Here is a 15,521-nt window from a genome sequence, read left to right as displayed (position 1 = left end):
TAATTCTGCCATAGAGTAAGGGAAACAGACCTTTCATCATTGTCAATTCACCACATCTGTCCTGGGAGTGTTTGATGGGGACAGTGTAGAGAGGGCTTTACTCTGTATCTAACCCCATGTTGTCCCTGTCCTGGGAGTGTTTGATGGGGGGGACAGTGTAGAGGGAGCTTTACTCTGTATCTAACCCTGTGCTGTCCCCGTCCCTGTGAGTGTTTGATGGGGGGGAACAGTGTAGAGTGAGCTTTACTCTCTATCTAACCCTGTGCTGTCCCTGTCCCTGGGAGTGTTTGATGGGGACAGAGTAGAGAGAGCTTTACTCTGTATCTAACCCCATGCTGTCCCTGTTCTGGGAGTGTTTGATGGGGACAGTATAAAGGGAGTTTTACTCTGTATCTAACCCCGTGCTGTCCCTGTCCCTGGGAGTGTTTGATGGGGACAGTGTAGAGGGAGTTATACTCTGTATCTAACCCCGTGCTGTCCCTGTCCTGGGAGTGTTTGATGGGGGGACTGTGCAGAGGGAGCTTTATCCTGTATCTAATCCCGTGCTGTCCCTGTCCTGAGAGTGTTTGATGGGGGGACAGTGTAGAGGGAGCTTTTCTCTGTATCTAACCCTGCGCAGTCCCTGTCCTGGGAGTGTTTGATAGGGACAGTGTAGAGAGAGCTTCACTCTGTATCTAACCCTGTGCTGTCCCTGTCCCGGGTGTGTTTGTTTGATGGGGACAGTGTAGAGTGAGCTTTACTCTGTATCTAACCCCGTGCTGTCCCTATCCTGAGAGTGTTTGATGGGGGCAGTGTAGAGTGAGCTTTACTCTGTATCTAACCCCGTGCTGTCCCTGTCCTGGGAGTGCTGGTTGGGGACAGTGTAGAGGGAGCTTTACTCTGTATCTAACCCCGTGTTGTCCCTGTTCTGGGAGTGTTTGATGGTGACAGCGTAGAGGAAGCTTTACTCTGTATCTAACCCCATGCTGTCCCTGTCCTGGGTATGTTTGATGGGAACATTGTAGAGAGTGTTTTACTCTGTATCTAACCCTGCGCTGCCCCTGTCCCGGGAGTGTTTGATAGGGACATTGAAAAAGGAAGATTAACTCTGTATTTAACCCCATGCTGTCCATGCCCTGGGAGTATTTGATGGGGGACAGTGCAGAGGAAGCTTTACTCTGTATCTAATCCTGTGTTGTCCCTGTGATGGCAGTGTTTGATGGGGACAGTGTAAAGGGAGTTTTACTCTGTATCTAACCCCATGTTGTCCCTGTCCTGGGAGTGTTTGATGGGGAGAGTGTAAAGGGAGTTTTGCTCTGCATCTAACCCCATGTTGTCCCTGTGATGGCAGTGTTTGATGGGGACAGTGTAAAGGGAGTTTTACTCTGTATCTAACCCCATGTTGTCCCTGTCCTGGGAGTGTTTGATGGGGACAGTGTAAAGGGAGTTTTACTCTGTATCTAACCCCGTGCTGTCCCTGTGATGGGAGTGTTTGATGGGGACAGTGTAGAGGGAGCTTTACTCTGTATCTAACCCTGTGCTGTCCCTGTCCTGGGAGTACTTGATGGGGGACAGTGTAGAGGGAACTTTACTCTGTATCTAACCCTGTGCTGTCCCTGTCCTGGGAGTGTTTGATGGGGACTGTAGGTTGCTGAAAAATAGAATATTCTCATTCTCTGACTTGTGAGCATTCAATTAAATTCACAGGAAAGTTTTTGATTTGAGAAAACCCATTGTACGAGTGAATGTACTAGATCTGTGAGAGTGATTAACACCACGAGCTAAATATATCTTTTAAATATATCCACCTAAAAAAAACCACAGCGAGAACGACGAGGATCAGGAAGGAACGTGTTCCTCAGTGGAAGGTGAATTGATGTTGGATTGTGAGGGACTGGAAGCTGCAAGTATTCCCAGGTTCTCAGAAATGGGACTGTGTGATGTGGCTCACCTCTACCTGAGGTCTGGGTGGGACCAGGACTATACAGCCTTGTCCTCAGATAGCTCACCAACCAGATCAAACTCCTACATACAAACACAGAGGATGCTGGGAATCCGAGACCAAGGCAGAAATTGCTGGAAAAGCTCAGCAGGTCTGGCAGCATCTGTGCAGAGAAATCAGAGTTAACGTTTCGGGTCCAGTGACCCTTCCTCAGAATAGGGTCAGTCAGCCCTGACATTCCTGGTGGATCTGGGCAGAGGTTCCCGTTTCCCAATACCAAGCTGCCTCATTTCACTGCCAGACTGACAGCATTCTGGTCCCCAACGTGAGAGAAAATTCTGTTGCTCCCTCTCTCTCTCTCTCTCTATCCATCGAATAAAATACCCTTTATCAGCTCAGTCAGATCATCTTAAATGTTCTAAACTCAAGGGAGTGTGAGGTGCTCCCTGGACCCGAGGTGTTTACGCTGGGTAATCTCTGCTGAGCCCGATGCTGATGGGAAGGTGATGCTGAAGTCACTGACCTGCTCCCTCCTGTTGGATGATCTCCATTAGGTCTTGGACGTGCACCAGCAAAATGACGCCCAGCATTCCCAACAGCAGGATTAACGAGAAAAGACAGGATGGTCTCATGGTCATCTTTATGACTGAGAGGCAATATTCACAATCTCAGCATCTGTCAGCTGAACAGTTCCCTTTCTCTGTCTCCCTTTCTCTCTGCCTCTTGCTCATCCGTCTCTCCGACTCTCAGAGTGTGCGTGTGTGAGCCTGTGAAAAGTGAGGAGATAATAATTCACTCTTTATAGTTCAGCGCAGGCTGTGCATTACTGAAAGCACACACACACACACACACACACACACACACACACACACACACACACACACACACACACACACACACACACACACACACCCCTTGTACGTGTCTGTACTGAATCCCATTATTCTAATTCCCTTCTGCTGGGAATTTGGGAAATACTGGCCAACATTGGTACACTCTCTCAGCTCAGCACAAAGTTCAAGCCAGTGCCTCACTCTGACAGAGAATAGACAGTGGAGTGTGAACAATCTACCTAGTTCTCATTCCTCATTAACTTCACAAATGCCAAAGGATTGAAAAGGTGCTGATGACCTGCTATCAACACTTCCACCCAGTCAGAATGTATCCAATACTGTCCTCTCAAACTTCACAGCAGTTGCAATCATTTCCACTGTCCTCCCTCATCCTGATCATAAAAATTTTAAAAACAAAGACATCACTTCAAAGGTCTCATTGCCTTTGAAGCATTTGGGATTTTTAGGGATTGTAAAAAGCTTTGTAGAAATGGTTTCTGCATCTCACTGGGGTATGGGCTCCCACACACACTGACCCTCACTGGGGCACAGTCCCACACACACTGACCCTCACTGGGGCACAGTCCCACACACACACTGACTCTCACTGGGGTACAGTCCCACACACACTGACCCTCACTGGGGTACAGTCCCACACACACACTGACTCTCACTGGTGTACAGTCCCACACACACACTGACTCTCACTGGGGTACAGTCCCACACACACTGACTCTCACTGGGGTATGGGCTCCCACACACACTGACTCTCACTGGGGTATGGGCTCCCACACACACTGGCTCTCACTGGGGTACAGTCCCACACACACTGACTCACACTGGGGTACAGTCCCACACACACACTGACTCTCACTGGGGTACAGTCCCACACACACTGATCCTCACTGGGGTACAGTCCCACACACACACAGTCTGACTCTCACTGGGGTGCAGTCCCACAGAGAGTGCAGTGTGAATTGCAGATGGTCAGTGTGAATTACAGAGGGTGCTGTATGAATTACAGATGGTCAGTGTGAATTACAGAGGATCAGTGTGAATTACAGAGTGTGCTGTGTGAATTACAGAGGGTGCCGTTTGAATGTCAAAGGGTCAATGTGGATTACAGAGGGTGCTGTGTGTGTATTACAGAGGGTCAGTGTAAATTACAATGCATGCCGTGTGAATTACAGGGAGTCAGTGTGAATTACAGGGAGTCAGTGTGAATTACAGAGGGTGCTGTGTGAATTACAGAGGGTCAGTGTGAATTACAGAGGGTCAATGTGAATTACAGAGGGTTCTGTGTGAATTACAGAGGGTCAGTGTGAATTAGAGGGTCAGTGTGATTTACTGAGAGTGCAGTGTGAATTACAGAGAGCGCTGTGTGGAATTACAGAGGGTCAGTGTGAATTACAGATGGTTCTGTGTGAATTACAGAGGGTGCTGTGTGAATTACTGAGGGTCAGTGTGAATTATAGAGGGTCAGTATGAATTACAGAGAGCGCTGTGTGAATTACAGAGGGTGCTGTGTGAATTACTGAGGGTCAGTGTGAATTACAGAGGGTCAGTATGAATTACAGAGAGCGCTGTGTGAAATTACAGGTGTGTCAGTGTGAATTGCAGAGGGTCAGTGTGAATTACAGAAAGTGCAGTGTGAATTATAGAGGGTCAGTGCGAATTACTGAGGGTCAGCGTGAATTACAGAGGGTGTGTGTGAATTACAGAGGGTCAGTGTGAATTACGGGGGGTCAGTATGAATTACAAAGGTCAGTGTGAATTATAGAGGGTGCTGTGTGAATTACAGAGCGTCCTGTGTGAGTTACGGGGTGTCAGTGTGAGTTACGGGGGGTCAGTATGAATTACAGAGGGTCAGTGTGTATTACAGAGGGTGCTGTGTGAATTCCAGTGGGTCAGTGTGGATTACAGAGGGTCATTGTGAATTACAGAGGGTCAGTGTGAATTACAGAGGGTCAGTGTGGATTGCAGAGGGTGCTGTGTGAATTCCAGTGGGTCAGTGTGGATTACAGAGGGTCAGTGTGAATTACAGAGGGTCAGTGTGGATTACAGAGGGTCAATGCGAATTACAGAGGGTCAGTGTGAATTACAGAGGGTCAGTGTGAATTACAGAAGGTCAGTGCGAATTACAGAGGGTAAGTGCGAATTACAGATGATACTGTGTGAATTACAGAGGGTCAGTGTAAATTACATAGTGTTAGTGTGATTTACAGAGGGTGCAATGTTTTGGTTTGGGATCCTGCTGTGTACCGATTTCCTGCTGCATATTTCCCATTAAATCTGGAGGTGCATTTGATAACAGATGGTTGTTCATGGACATAGTGACATACTTTGGTAGGGAATTGTGCTATGGAAATAGAGGTCTCTCTGTATGTGGAAAGAAATTGCATGTGATTTGACAGTTACTGATTAGTGTGGGCCCTCACCCTGGCAGCTTCCTTTGGGAGCTCCGTGTGTACCGGTAAGGCTCAATGACATTGTTGAGAGAATGGGAGAAGCTGTGTGTGTCAGGAATTTAATTCTGAAGATTAACTATTTGAAATGTGACAGCTGAGGATATACAGAGAATTCAGCTCAGTCTGTGTCAGATGGTGCTCTCCCAGCTTGGAATTCTCACTGTCGGGATGGATGCGATGGGAGGCGAGCTGGGGATGAGGGAGAGAGGGGGGACGGGAGGGGAGCTAGGAATGAGGGAGGGGAGGGCTGGGGATGAGGGAAGGAGGGGAAGGGAGCTGGGGATGGTGAGAGAAAGGAGTTGAGCTGGGGATGAGGGAGGGAGGGGAGTTGGGGATGCGGAGGGGGTAGGAGAGATTGCAGGTAGCTGTAGAGCCAGCTGAGAGAAACACAAAGCAAGATCATTCTACTGCTCACTCGTCAACACTGACTGGAAATGTAATTTACATAGAGCTTCTTGGGATCAGAAATTTCAATTATTTATTAAATATTACACTCCAAGAAAAGCTTCAGAATCCTGAGCCATTTGACTCTGTCTGGATTAAGGAGAAAATTGTTTTCCCTTCAATTCATATTTGTGGAATTATTCGGAATTGAAAATGAACATCAACCCCACTCTCAGCACCCTCCACCAGTTAGAGTGAGATACAGAGTAAAGCTCCCTCTATACTGTCTCCATCAAACACTCCCAGGACAGGGACAGCACAGGGTTAGATACAGAGTAAAGCTCCCTCTACACTGTCCCCATCAAACACTCGCAGGACAGGGACAGCATGGGGTTAGATACAGAGTAAAGCTCCCTCTACACTGTCCCCATCAAACACTCCCAGGACAGGGACAGCACAGGGTTGGATACAGAGTAAAGCTCCCTCTACATTGTCCCCATCAAACACTCCCAGGACAGGGACAACACAAGGTTAGATACAGAGTAAAGCTCTCTCTACACTGTCCCCATCAAACACTCCCAGGACAGGGACAGCACGTGGGTTAGATACAGAGTAAAGCTCCCTCTACACTACACTGAGACAGATGGGATTTTGAGGGCAGTGGGATTAGAGGGAGGGTCTCTGTTGTGGGACAGACATTGAGAGGGGCTTGCCAGCCTTTGACAGGGGTCTGACTGCTGAACGATGATGTTTTGCTGAGGGAGAATTGAAGCTGGCCGCTTGTGTATCTCTCACTGTCAGTCGATGCGGTCTGGCTGGTTTCTGATCTAATGACCTGACCTGGAGAGAGCTGAATGACGATGATTAGGTCATTGCTTCTTTCTGACAGCAGCGACATGCCCCATTACTAACTGAGTGCCTCTTCATTGATTCACTCCATCACTGTGTTACTGAGCTACAACCTTGGTACACCTGTCGATATCTCTACCAGAGCCACACAGCAGGAACAAACCCCATCAGCCTCCTGAAAACAAAGTGACGGTTCAATCTCAGCCCAGCTGCTGTTGTTATGGGTAAGGCTGGAATCTTTCCACATCGCCACAGGCAATCATAGACTCACAGAGTCATACAGCACAGAAACAGACCCTTCGATCCAACTCATCCATTTGGGACCAGGATTCCCAAACTAAACTTGTCCCACTTGGTCCATATTTTTCTCAACCATTCCTATCCTTGTACCTGTTCAGGTGTTGTAATTGTGTCTGCATTCACCACTTCCTGTGGCAGCTCATTCCATACACGCACCACCCTCTGTGTGAAAACATTGCCCCTCATGTCCCCTTTCAATCTTTCTCCTCTCACCTTAGGTTTGAACTCCCTCACCCCAGGGAAAAGACTTTGGCTATTCACCTTATCCATGCCCCTTATGATTTGTAGACCTCTATAATGTCCCTCAACTTCCTACGCTCCAGCGAAAACAGTCATAGCCTCCCCAGCTTCTCCTCATAACTCAAACCCTCCATTCTCAGCAACACCCTGGTAAACCTTTGCTGAGCCTTCTCCAGTTTAATAATGTCCTTCCTATCGCAGAGTGACCCAACTGTGTACAGTTATTGCCAGCAACTGGGCAGACAGTAACACTATGTCTCAATTCTGCTTCAGAAATACACTCCGTGATGGACTTCTGTTCAACAACAATTTCCATTACATTGCTGATGAAATTACAAACCCCCTGACACAGTCACGTTTCACCATCTGTATTCAGAGAGGGGTCAACAGAACAGAAACGGTGAAATCATGAGGCCAGTTCACACAGAGTAAAGGAGGGCCGCCCTAATTGTAGAAGATTAATGTGGAAGATTACAATATTTTTATGGTTGCAAATCAAGCATTATGTCTATTGTGTACAGACAGCTATAACTCTGTAAAATAAACACTCACACAGCCATGTACATTATAAATACAAACATACTCTGTACACGTACTGCACTGTGTATGCATCACATACATCCCTGTATACATAATGCAAGTACAGCACTGTGCGGATATTCTATACAACCGTATAACTGTGTATTTTATAAACATATATACACGACATTCCATGTATATCGTAAACACAGATACAACATCCTGTGTAAACAAGAGCTTCTACAGATATAAAAACACAGTATGTGAAGTAAGTGTGTGATTCTTATAGGATATGACTGGGGAACTGACAACAGGGACCTGGGAAATAGATAATTTAACTCAATATTTTGCCTTAGTCTTTCCCTCCAACTATAACTGGAATTTTTTTCTCTTTCTGTCGGTGCCTGTTTGTTTCTGTGTGAGGAGGAGTTTATAGAGCTTCTGCATTTTAATCAGCAGGGTGTGATTTGCTAACGGTTAATCGTTGTTTCCCTGAACGAGAATTTATTTGCTTGTCACAAATGGAACTTTTTGTTAAGTACCGAAATCTGCTCCATTGTTTCCTGCTAACCTGGGTCTGGAACTCAGTTAAGTTGGGAAATGCTGTGTGCTTTATTGAGTCTTGACCTTTTGTGACCCCTGTGGGAATGGCAGGACCTTGATTTCCATTGCCCTGTTCCAGTGAGGGTGACAGCTTCAACACTGGCATCTGCCTGACAATGTGGAAGATTGCCCAGGTATGTCCTGAATATTAAAAGCAGGACAAATCCAACCCAGCCAGTTACTGCCTCATCAGTCCCCTCTCTATCCTCAGTACAGTGATGGAAGGATCAGTGGTGCTGGAAGAGCACAGCAGTTCAGGCAGCATTCATGGAGCAGTAAAAGCGACGTTCCGGGCAAAAGCCCTTCATCAGGAATAAAGGCAGTGAGCCTGAAGCGTGGAGAGATAAGCGAGAGGAGGGTGGGGGTGGGGAGAGAGTAGCATAGAGTATAATGGGTGAGTGGGGGAGGGGATGAAGGTGATAGGTCAGGGAGGAGAGGGTGGAGTGGATAGGTGGAAAAGGAGCTAGGCAGGTAGGACAAGTCCGGACAAGTCATGGTGACAGTGCTGAGCTGGAAGTTTGGAACTAGGATGAGGTGGGGGGAGGGGAAACGAGGAAACTGTTGAAGTCCACATTGATGCCCTGGGGTTGAAGTGTTCTGAGTCAGAAGATGAGGAGTTCTTCCTCCAGGCGTCTGGTGGTGAGGGAGCGGCGGTGAAGGAGGCCCAGGACCTCCATGTCCTCGGCAGAGTGGGAGGGGGAGTTGAAATTTTGGGCCATGGGGTGTTGTGGTTGATTGGTGCGGGTGTCTCGGAGATGTTCCCTATAGCGCTCTGCTAGGAGGCGCCTCTGTAGTCATTGTTTTTACCACAGTGATGGAAGGGCTCATCACCAGTGCTATCAAGCAGCACTTGCTCAGCAATAACCTGCTCCCTGACGCCCAGTTTGGGTTTCCCCAGGGTCACTCAGCTCCTGACCTCATTCCAGCCTTGGGTCAAACATGGACAAAGGAGCTGTATTCCAGTGGGGAGGGGAGAGGGACAGCCCTTGACATCAAGGCTGCATTCAACCGAGTGTGGCATCAAGGAGCCCCGACAAAATTGGAATCATTGGGTATCAGGGAGCTGATTGGAGGTCAGTTACCTCAGCTCCAGGACATCTCTGCAGGAGCTCCTCAGGGTAAAGTCCTCAGCTGCTTCATCAATCACCTTCCCTCAGAAGTGGGATGTTAGCTGAGGGTTGTACAATGTTCAGCATCGTTCACAACTCCTCAAATTCTGAAACAGTCCATGTTCAAATGCAACAAGATTTGGACAATATCCAGGCTTGTGCTGACAAGAGGCCAATAACATGCACACGACACAAATGCCAGGCATTAACCACCTCCAGTCAGACAGAATCTTAACATCTTCCCTTGACTTTCAATGATGTTACCTTCACTGAATCTCCCACTATCAGCATCCATGGGGTTACCATTAAACAGAAACATATAAATATAATGGTTACAAGAGCAGGTCAGTAGCTAGGAACCCTGCAGCAAGTAACTCACCTGACCCCCTAAAGCCTGTCAACTATCTGCAAAGTACAAGTCAGGAGTGGGATGGAATACTCCCCATTGGATTATTGCCTGGATGGGAGCAGCTCCAACATCATTTAAGAAGCAGTTCACTTGATTGGCACCACTTTCACAAACACGCACCCACCACCGATGCTCAGTGGCAGCAGTGTGTACATCTACAAGGTACATTGCAGAAACTCACCAAGGCTCCTCAGACAGCACCTTCCAAACCCATGGCCATTTTCATCCACAAGGACAAGAGGCAACAGATATATGGGAACACCACCCCCTGCAAGTTCCCCACCAAGCCACTCACCATCCTGACCTGGAAATATATCGCCGTTCCTTCAGTGTCACTGGGCCAGTGTCCTGGAATTCTCTCTATAGGGGACAGTCTGGATCTATCTTGCAGTGAGTCAAGAAGGGAGCTCACTCCCATCTTCTCAAGGGGCAACTAGGGACAGGTAATAAATACTGGGCCCAGCCAGCGACCCCCACATCCCATGATTGAACAAGAAAAGACAAAAGCAACTAAACCTTTAACACTGTGGCAGTCCCAGTCTATGTTTGGAAAGTTAAAATCCCCTACCCTAACTACCCTATTATTCTTACAGATAGCTGAGATCTCCTCACAAGTTTGTTTCTCAATTTCCCTCTGACTATTGGGGGGTCTATAATACAATCCCACTAAGTGGTCATCCCTTTCTTATTTCTCAGTTCCACCCAAATAACGTCCCTGGATGTATTTTTGGGAATATCCTCCCTCAGCACAGCTGTAATGCTATCCCTTATCAAAAAGGCCACTCCCCCTCCTCTCTTGCCTCCCTTTCTATCCTTCCCGGAGCATTTATATCCTGGAACATTAAGCTGCCAGCCCTGCCCATCCCTGAGCCATGTTTCTGTAATTGCTATGATATCCCAGTCCTATGTTCCTAACCATGCCCTGAGTTCATCTGCCTTCCCTGTTAGGCCCCTTGCATTGAAATAAAAGCAGTTTAATTTATTACTCCTACCTTGTCCCTGCCTGCCCTGACTGTTTGACTCACTTCTGTTCTCAGCTGTACCCGTCTCAGATCGATCTCTTTCCTCACTATCTCCCTGGGTCCCACCCCCTCCACCTGCCCCCACCCCCCACCCCCTACCTTACTAGTTTAAACCCTCCTGAGCAGTTCTAGCAAATCTCCCTGCCAGTATATTCGTCCCCTTCCAATTTAGGTGCAATCCGTCCTTCCTGTACAGGTCACTTCTACCCCAAAAGAGATTCTAATAATCCAAAAATGTGAATCCTTCTCCCATACACCAGCTCCTCAGCCATGCATTCATCTGCTCTATCCTCCTATTCCTGCCCTCACTAGCTTGTAGCACTGGGAGTAATCCAAATATTACTACCCTTGAGGACCTCCTTTTTAAATTCCTGCCTAACTCTCTGTAATCTCCCTTCAGAATCTCAACCTTTTCCCTTCCAATGTCATTGGTTCCAATGTGGACAATGACCTCCTGCTGGCCCCTCTCCCCCATGAGAACATTCTGCACCCTCTCTGAGACATCCTTGATCCTGGCACCAGGGAAGCACCAACACACCATTCTGCTTTTTCTCTGCTGGCCACAGAAACATCTGTCTGTACCTCTGACTACAGAATCCCCTAACACAAATTATCTCTTGGAAGCCGATGTACCCCTCGTTGCATTAGAGCCTATCTCAATACCAGAAACTTGGCTGTTCATGCTACGTTCCCCTGAGAATCCATCACCCCCTACATTTTCCAAAACAGCATACCTGTTTGAAATGGGTATATCCACAAAAGACTCCTACACTAACTGCCTATCTCTCTTACCCTTCCTGGAGTTAACCCATCTATGTGACTGTATCTGAGACTTTCCCCCTTCCTATAATTGCCAACCATCACATACTGTTGCTGTTGCAAATTTCTCATCGCTTCTATCTGTCTCTCCAACCGATCCACTCGATCTGATAAGATTCGCTTCCAACAGCATTTATGGCAGATATAATCCGCAGTAACCTTTAAACTAACTTCCACATCTGACAAGAAGTGCATATCACTGCAAAGGCCATTTTTGCTCCTTCACAATCTACAGACCCAGAAAATAACACCGTCTTATTCCTCTACAAACGCTAAAGGTTAAATTAATAGCTATGGCTTATATTTTAAGTTTAATCAAGGGACTTATCTCCAAAAACATATAATCAAGAAAGAACCCACTGTACTCACTAATACAGCCTTTCTCTTGGACAGATTTAAAACAACAATTAACTTATCTGATTCTGTGCTGTGAACGTCACCCAACCGTTCCTCCAAGATTAGTTGTGAATTTCACTGTTTGTTAATTTTCCCAGATGCACTCCGATGTCCAGCAATACGTGAATTCAAACAGCAAAGGCGGTAACTGTGCAAGTTCTCTCTCTCTCGCTCTCTCCCTCTCTCCTGCACTGTCCACACCATGTGCTTCCTTTGTCTGCTCTTCTCCCTTTTAATATGACAAGCCCTTCTTCCCAGGATTATTCTTATAAACCTCCTGGAGCTTCTCCAAGGTCAGCACATCCTTCCTTAGATACAGGGCCCAGAACTGATCACAATATTCTGAATGGGGTCTGACCACAGCCTTATCCAGCCTCAGCAGTACATCCCTGCTCTTGTATTCTAGCCCTCTTGCAATGAATGCTAACATTGTATTTGTATTCCTAACTGCCAACTGAACCTTCATCTTAACCTGAAGCGAATCCTGAACAAAGACTCCCAAGTCTCTCTGTGTTTCAGATTTCCACAGCCTTTCCCTGTTTTGAAAATATTCTATGTCTCTGTTCTTCCTAATGAAGTACATAACCTCACACCTTCCCACATTGTACTCCATCTGCCACTTCTGTGCCCACTCTCCCAGCCTGTCCCACCCTCCTGCAGCCTCTCTGCTTCCTCAGCACTACCCACCCCTCCACCCATCTTCATATCATCTACAAACTTAACAACAATGCCTTTGGTTCCTTTGTTCCGAACATTAATGTATATCATGAAAAGCTGTGGTCCCAACACTGACCCCTGTGGAACTCCACTAGTCACAGGCTGCCATCCTGAAAAAGACCCCTTTATCCCCACTCTCTGCCTCCTGCGAGTCACACAATCCTCCATCCATGCCAGGACCTTGCCCCTAACACCATGGCCTCTTAGTTAGCAGCCTCCAGTGTGGAACCTTGTCAAAGGCCTTCTGGAATTCCAAATAGATCACATCCACTGGCTCTCCCTTGTCTAACCTGCTTGTCACCTCCTGAAAGAATTCTAACAGATTTGTCAGGTATGATCTCCCTCTGACGAAGCTGTGCTGACTCAGCCCTATTTTCCCAAACACCTCCAAGTACTCCGCAATCTCATCCTTAATAATGGTCTCTAAAATCTTACCAACGACTGAGGTCAGGTTAACGGGCCTATAGTTTTCCATCTTCTTCCTCCCTCCCTTCTTAAACAGGGCTGTTACATTTTCTGGTCTTCTGGGACCCTCCCTAACTCCAATGATTCCTGAAAGACCACCATCAGAGTCTCGGCAGTCTCCTTAGCTATTACCTTCAGAACTCCGGGGTGTAGTCCATCTGGTTCAGGTGATCTATCTAACTTCAGACCTTTCAGCTTCCCCAGCACCTTCTCCTGAGTGATGGCCACTACACTCATCTCTGCCCCTGACTCTTGAGGTTCTGCTGTGCCTCTCAAATTGCCTCCAGAACCTCCTGCCGTTGCTTCCCCACTGTCTTCCCTACTTGACTTCCCTTCCAATCAACTCTGGCCAGCTCCTCCTTCATGCTCTTAACCTGTCCACATCCCTCTGTAGACACTTTTTTTTGGATTAGATTAGACTTACAGTGTGGAAACAGGCCCTTCGGCCCAACAAGTCCACACCGACCCGCCGAAGCGCAACCCACCCATACCCCTACATTTACCCCTTACCTAACACTATGGACAATTTAGCATGGCCAATTCACCTGACCCGTACATCTTTGGACTGTGGGAGGAAACCGGAGCACCCGGAGGAAACCCACGCAGACACGGGGAGAACGTGCAAACTCCACACAGTCAGTCGCCTGAGTCGGGAATGTGTCATCCTCAGCACTTACCTTCCCATCTACTTTAGTGTCATCCATAAACTTGGTGACTGTCCATTCACTTCCACATCCAAGGCATGAATATATATTGGAAATAATTGTGGCCCCATCACTGATCCATGTGACACACCTCTAGTTAGGGACTGCCATCCTGAAAATGTCCCCCTTATCCCAACTGTTTATTTTCTATTAGTTAACCAATCCTCTGTCCATGCTAATAACACTATTGACTTTTATTGAGTAGCCTGGTGTGTGATACCTTATTGAACACCTTCTGAAGATCCAAAAATATAACATCCACTGCCTCATCTTTATTATAATGCTTGTTACCTGCTCAAAGAATTCTAATAAATTTCTCAGACATGATTTCCCTTCATGATGTCACATCTTCACCTTCACTGCTCTAAGGACAATGAGCCAAATCTCTCTAATCTTTCCTTGTATCTAAAATTCCTCATCCTGGTATCATTCAGGTAAATCTTCTTTGAACTGTCTCCAGATTTTAACATCCTTCCTTAAATAAGGTGCCCAGAACTGAACACAATATTCCAGATGTGGTCTGACCAATGATTTGTAGAGGTGTAGCATCACCTCCTTGCTTTTATACTCTGGTCCTCTATTTATAAACCCAAGGATCCCATTAGCCTTCTGTTTGTCTAATTGAACAAAATTGCTGTGTGTATGTTATAAATAGAAACACTGTGCTGTCTGCCTGAGTAAAAATACAATGCTGTGTGTATATTATAAATACAAATAGCATACTGTCTTAGAAAGACACAGTGCCATGCATATATTATAGATACAAATACTGTGCTGTCGGTCTAAGTAAAAATAAAATGCTGGGTGTATATCATAAAAACAAATATAGTACAGACTGTCTAAATAAAAATACAAAAACTGCACTGCCTGTGTAAATTAAAACACAATGCTGTGTGTACATTATAAATACAAATACTGTACTGTCTGTCTAAATAAACATATCATGCTCTGTATATATTGCAAATAGAAAACCGGTATTATCAATGTTGAAATACAATGCTGAATGTATATTTGTACTGACTGTATAAATAAAAATTCAGTGCTGAGTATTATAAATACAAATACCGTACTGTCTAAGTAAAACTGTAATGCTGTGTGCATATCATAAATACAAATAATGTATTGTCTAAATAGAAATACGATGCTGTGTTGTATATTATAAATACCTAGACTGTCCTGTCATAGAATCATAGAATCATTAAATTTTGCTGGGCAGAATGAGGGCACTCAACCCATCACGTCCGTACTTGCTCTTGAAAAAGCCACCCATCTAATCCTGCTCTCCAACTCTCTCTCTGACATCAGAACTTCCAAATATACATCCAAACCTCTTTTGAAATCTCCTATTGAATCCGCCTCCACACCTCACTGCCAGCTCTCTTGCTGACAGTCTTGAAACTGTGACCACTAGTTACTGACAGACCGATGAGTGGAAACCGAATACCCTCCTTTACCTTGTCAGAATTATTCAGTTTGACCACCTCAGTGACGTCACGTCTTCATCTTCACTGCTCTAAGGACAATAAGCCCTATTTCTGTAATTATTCCTTGCATCTAAAGCCCTATATTCCTAGTGTCATTCAGGTAAATCTCCTTTGAACTGTCTCCAGATTTTAACATCCTTCCTTAAATAAGGTGCCCAGAACTGAACACAATATTCCAGACGTGGTCTGACCAATGATTTGTAGAGGTGTAGCATCATCTCCTTGCTTTTATACTCTAGTCCTCTATTTATCTGGGTGTTCTTGTACACCAGGAGAAAG

Source organism: Hemiscyllium ocellatum, chromosome 17 (genome assembly GCF_020745735.1).
Source record: "Hemiscyllium ocellatum isolate sHemOce1 chromosome 17, sHemOce1.pat.X.cur, whole genome shotgun sequence".
NCBI lineage: Eukaryota > Metazoa > Chordata > Chondrichthyes > Orectolobiformes > Hemiscylliidae > Hemiscyllium > Hemiscyllium ocellatum.
This window is presented reverse-complemented; position numbering follows the sequence as displayed.